General features: G+C 38.7%; 1 pseudogene; it reads left to right on the top strand.

The window, feature by feature from the left end:
- Positions 1 to 204: 204 nt before the first annotated feature.
- LOC115894378 lies at positions 205 to 1,822 on the top strand (annotated as a pseudogene).
- The last annotated feature ends 4,568 nt before the right edge of the window (positions 1,823 to 6,390 follow it).

Raw genomic sequence — 6,390 nt, 5'->3', positions numbered from 1 at the left:
GGTAGGGGCTGTGTATTTAACTAGTCTTCCCTGAGGCTACTGAGCAAGCTATCATGCACCATGAGACAAAGCCTAAGCTGTTGCACTAGGGCTCATCCATATGCAGAACCTGGTGAAGCACTGGTGGCAGAAAGAAGTGGCTAGGTGGAGAGGCAACTGAAACAAAGTTGGCACAGCAACTGCTCCAACCCTGTGTCTTTCTTCATGGCTTCCCAGGAGTTTGAGGTTGAAACAATTGTTGACAAAAGACAAGACAAAAATGGGAATACAGTGGATTTCGTTCGGTGGAAAGGTTATGACAAACAGGATGACACTTGGGAACCAGAACAACCTCATGAACTGTGAAAAATGTATGCATGATTTTAATAGACGACAGACTGAGAAACAGAAAAAACTAGAATGGACCAGGACAAGTAGAATGTGTTCAAACAATGCCAGAAGAAGAACTTCCAGATCTACCAAAGTGGACTATACTAAGAGTTCTCCTAAAACGCTAGTGACTGGCAAATAACACGGATCCAAAAGCAGCCAGTTATTTGCTGCCATCAAGAACGTTAGGAGAAAGGCAGCTTCACTTCTCACTGACGCAAAGGATATGGAGTTAACAAATTCAACTCTCAAGACATTTGCACCTGACAGTCCTATTGACAACAAGAAAACTGTGAGCGGCTTTCAGGAACTCAAGAAACTGGACCCTATTGCAGTAGATCAGCAGGACGTGGTGGGCTTCAAGGTGACAGAAGGGAAACCAGTCAGGGACACTTTGTCAGGTCCCAGTGCAGAACAGGCTGGAATGGAGAACAGGACCCTGCTACAGCCACTAATGTCTCAGATGTCTGGCTCAGTTACTGCTTCCATGGCCACAGGCTCAGCTCCCCAAAAAGCTATAATGGTATTAATAGACTCATTAGCAGCCACTGGAACAACAGACACATGTACGTCAGTACCAAGAGTGAAAGATGGCAAAAGACATGTCACTGATGATGGCAGAGACCAGTCTTTTGTCAAGAAAATATACTTCACCTTAGGCTAACAGAGAGTGCCAGCACATACAGGGACATTGTAGTGAAGAAAGAGGATGGATTCACCCAGATATTGCTATCAACCAGATCGACAGAAAAAAATGCACTGAATACAGAAATAATTAAAGAAATGGTGAATGCTCTGAATAGGGCTGCTGCAGAGGACAGCAAGCTTGTGTTGTTCAGTGCAGCTGGAAGTGTCTTTAGTTGTGGTCTTGATTTGGAGTATTTTGTGAAGCATTTAAGGAACGACAGAAACAGAGCAAGCTTTGAAATGGTGAACACATGAAGAACTTTGTGAATACTTTTATTCAGTTTAAAAAGCCTATTGTTGTATCAGTCAATGGCCCTGCCATTGGACTTGGTGCTTCCATACTGCCACTTTGAGATCTAGTGTGGGCAACCAAAAAGGCATGGTTCCAAACCCCTTATACGACCTTTGGACAGAATCCAGATGCATGTTCTACTGTTACATTTCCAAAAATCATGGGTGAAGCATCTGCCAATGAAATGTTAATTGCTGGGCGAAAGTTGACAGCACGGGAGGTGTGTGCCAAAGGCCTGGTCTCAAGTGTTCTTGACTGGAACTTTCACCGAGGAGGTTATGATTCAAATTAGGAAGCTTTCCTTATATAATGCAGTTGTGCTAGAAAATGTAAGGCCCTTGTTCACTGTAATATTAAGATGGAGTTGGAAAAGGCGAATAGAGAGAGTGTGAGGTGCTGAGGATGATCTGGGGCTCAGCCCAAGGGGTAGAATCCATGGTAAAGTATGTTGAAAATAAAATTAATGAGTTTTAATTGTCAGTCTGTCTGCTCAGGACCCAAGAACTAAGCCGAATCAAATACATCATGAGGTGCAAGATGCCCTAATCCATTTCATAGCACAAAACAATTTCACTCAAGGTGAAGGCTTGGAAGCAGATCTGGAAATGTCCAAGCTGTATCTTTAAATTATCATGGCATTTTTAAGCACTGTAACTTTAAAAGAATTAATAAAACATTTCCTTGAACAAATGTGATTATTTTATACACACATAAGCGTAAATATAAAAGCAGACTGGTGGGTACTAGACTGTTCTTGCAAGCTCTAATTTGTATCTATGGCTACTACTATAATAAGATCAGAATAGCATTTTATTAGATGTGGATGACAGAGAATTCTGTAATAATGTTCATTTTTCTTATTTTTATATCCTAGAATGCAGAGTCTACTGGGGTAGGAGGCAGCCTCAGCTTCCCTCCCACAAAGAGAGACACAGAACTATCAGAGATGGTGCCCTTGACTTTACAGTGGCACAAATAATACAGAGACACAAAATTATGAGTCAAAAGGCTTATCTTTTAGAATAAAATTTCTGAACCAAATTCCCTGGTCATCATTCTCCTAAACTGAACATATGATTGGAATACATGGTGAGAAATCACCTGACTTTCTTTTCTTAAGGGCATGGTATATTACTGAACATGCTTTAGACTACGAGTCAAGTTTCTGGAAATTATCGTTTTAGCCTCTGGTCACAGACCGGTTTCCTGGGCCGTGCTTTCACTTTAACTCTTGTGTGGCTCAAGGCCAAGTTCCTGAGCCAAACTGAGTCATTACTTCAGCTATTAGTAGTTGCAGGTCCAAGGTCCCAGAAAAGATGAGTACTGCTTTCTTCAAGGCTAGTTAGTACATTTTCTTCCTTCCGAGTCCATCTATTTATGTTCATATCTATTGTCCTCTATTTATATTCATATCTGCATCTTGTCCTCAGTTGTTTTTTTTCTTTTTTGGTTTGTTTGTTTTTTTTAAATTTATTTCTCAAGAGTAAACAAAGCTCTGGGCCAGTGTCAGATGAAATCCAACAGATTTTCCTGCCATACTTACAAGGCTTAGGAGAAAGGATGCTGAGAGACACATTGGCAGTCTCCTCTAACCCTCCACTGATCAAAGTGTTGCCTCTGTCCTGTTTTATTTAACAAAAGAACTAGTTGTCACACGGGACTGAAAGGATATCTAAATGAAGGTTTCCGGTTAAGAATTCACCACACTGTTATGTGAAGGCCTTAAAACTAACTCCAGTTTCTGACAGCCAATTAGAGTGTTGCCACCAAAAATTCCAGCTTTTCTGTTGCTTTTTTTTTTTTTTCTTTTGGTCATTGTGTGGCTACTGGGTCTCTGATTTCTTCTTTGTATGCAATGTTGAGACCTGGAGATATAATCTTACTGCTAAAAGTCAGTAATGAGAAATGCAATACAAATAGTTACTATTTTGTGTGTTTTTTTTTCAAAACGTTAAGAATTCAACATTGTAGTCTAAAAATTTTTAATAAAGGTCTTCTTTTCTACCAATGAGGGATACTTATGGCACTGTATGGAATGGCATATATTCCAATAAAATTTCTCTTTTGGTGGTTATTTCTCTATAAAAAGCTCAGCACTGCTACATATATCTAAAGAGTTTCTTTGTGAGATACATCCTATTTTTCTGTAGAGACACATACTGTGAGATCAGGCAATAGAGCCTAGGCCTTCTTTTTCTGACTATTGACTATATACACCCAGGATTCTGCATTTTCATGAATATTTTAGACCTTAAAATGCAGCCTAGTGAGATGAGGTTTTTCTCTGTGGGAAGCTTTGTTAGTACTTTGCACAAAACCATTGGTTATTTAACTACTGTCTCTTCTATGTCTCTCTTAACAGGAGTAAAACTCTCTGCCCTATTTGTAAACAGAAAATATCCACTTTCAATAATCAGAAAGAAGGTGCCTTTGGGAGACATATTCTAGCTAACTGCCATCTTATGAAAGCCAACTATACACGTTCTTCATCTAGCAGCACTGAAATGTAAACTATAAGAGAATTTTAGGTATCAAGGTCAGTGGTTCTTATTTCCTGGAATTTCAATGTTTTTCTAGATCATAGCAAGGGAACCCAGAAATAGTATTGAAATTCTTACTCTATACACTGTCTTGCTTGAATCCAATGATTATAGAATCATTTTTTTGGTTTCCAAGTTACTTGGGGAATCCTCTGGGTTCAGTAGGCTTAGGAAATCAGCAAAGATTCACCAGTGGAGAGCAAAAGCCTGTGCAGGTAAACATTACTTGTCCTACTTTAGCTCCTCTGGAACTGTAGGTGAAGGTTTGGCCTGCATCCATGGGGGACACCTACGTCAGTCACCAGGCTCAGAAAAGACAAGAGGAATACAAAAAGAAGAAACATCTTCCTTATCTTTTTAATCAGCAGGGCTACTTCAAAAAGGGAAAAGAGTATGGGATACTTTCTCTCTATTTCTTTAGGAAGATCACAATGTGCAGTGTGCACCTCTCTGTGTACATTCTGAAACACAGAAATTTCATTGACCGTGAGACTCTGAAAAAAGAAAGTAGCCTATTTTATTTATTTATTTATTTATTTATTTATTTATTTATTTATTTATATTATTTTTATCTATCTACTTCTCAAGGGTATGACAATCTTACCAGCTCCAGGACAGACAGGCCTAGCTTTCTGAGGGAAATGTTCAATTTAGTACTATTTAACAGTTAAAACTTTTCTTCAGATGGCAAAAAAAGAGTTTGAGTTTTTTTTTTTCTTTTCTGTTTTTCTTTTGTACAAGCTTAGTTTGATTTAGGAGACAACCCAGATCTTTCTAGGCATTGTAAAACAGACTCTGCCCTCTCAACAGTCATGCCAAGCAAGTTTTAAAGTGATAATTCATTAAAATCAGAGACAAACCCCTAAGGAACACTCAAATATAACTTCTAAATGCCCTACCTGCCACCCTCATTTGGAACCACCAGCAGCCATTCATGAGCTTGTCTTGTTGTGCCACTAAAGAAACCCCCAACTTCACTGTTGCCTGTGCAGGAAATATTCAATATACGTGATACTAGAAGAGTGCAAGTTTTCTTCTCATTGCAGGGACTTAGACAAATCACAAAAAAAATAAGCAGGTGTCCTCTGATGACCTCGGTGGATATACAGCGACATATCAAAATCTAACTCAGGTGTTTAATCATACCTGAAGAGACAACACATCACTCCTAAACCAACCCTCACTGTTGTCCTAAAATGGGCAGCTTTACAGAGAGCAGATATATCCATGGATGAACCACATGTCTTTCCTAAAATCCTGAAAATGGGAGGGTGAAAAGGAAAAAAAATTGTTGAACAGATAACAGAATTCTTCCTCCTCATAGGAAGGAATGCAGTGTTGAAAACACAATTGGAATCTTAGTGATCCTATAGAGGAGTGAGAAAAAATTATCTAATGAGCGTACTGGAAGGCTTATAACGGAACAAGACAAACTTCTTAATTACTCTAAACTACTCATAATAGATTAAATCCACACAAAATTATTAAGCCTTTTTTAAAACCTGAGAAGGATGTAGTGAAACACATTCTTCTCTCTCCCTATCTTTAAGAAAGAGTTTAATCTCAAGATAAAAGTTTATAACTCAAGCAGGCCCTGACATCAAAAGAAGCTGCAAAACATGTCTAGGTTCAGGTGATATTGTAGTTTTAACAATGTACAAAGATGTAACAGCCTTTCTTTGATTTGAGATAACACAGTGGTCTTTTATTTTACTTTTAAGATCAAGGGCTGTAGACATAGGAAAGTGTTTGAAGCAAAAGTTTAAATAAGTGACTAAATAAGCTCTCTGCCAGCAGAGATAGGTTGAATAAGTTGTCCATTGGGGTTTAAGGTATTATGACCTAAAATTATATTATATACACCACACACCAACATATATACAAGCTATATATATATATACGCTTAGTTTGCAAGCTGTCTTGGAGAATGTGTGACTTAGCTTTGTCCAGGCACAGGATCTGTTAGACAGCCTACCTCTGTAACTTTGAATGGGAGGAGTCTGATGTGATAATTTGAAAGATTGTTTAGCTTGACCCAGGACCTATCATGAGCTAAAGTAAAAGCTTGGCCTGGGATGCAGGTTACTGAAGTCATGATTCATATATGTTGAGCAAACAGTCCAAAACAAAAAGAAAGATTCCAGCCGGTATCCACTAGATCCCACTGATTTTATGTGCACAGAGAAAAACAAAGAAACTTTATTTTCTGGAAGCTCTCTGAGCATACAGAAAACAGAATTTATATGCCAGGCATTGTTTCCCTCATCTGAGCCAGTGGGAGGTTTGTACAAGCTTTTATCTGAATGGACTGCAGGTCCTACCATCTGTTTCACTTCAGCCATGTTTTCAGGCACAATCTTCTGTGTTAGATCTCTTACTGGTGACCACTTTTTTTTTTTTTTTTTTTTTTTTGTCTGATTATTACATCATGTTGGAATCAGGCCCTTACATGTGGACTGGGGGTCTTCCAGGGACCATTTCTCTGCTGTTTGTATAGGAAAA

The sequence above is a fragment of the Rhinopithecus roxellana genome, chromosome 17 (genome assembly GCF_007565055.1).
Source record: "Rhinopithecus roxellana isolate Shanxi Qingling chromosome 17, ASM756505v1, whole genome shotgun sequence".
In the NCBI taxonomy this organism is placed as follows: Eukaryota; Metazoa; Chordata; class Mammalia; order Primates; family Cercopithecidae; genus Rhinopithecus; species Rhinopithecus roxellana.
This window is presented reverse-complemented; position numbering and strand designations above follow the sequence as displayed.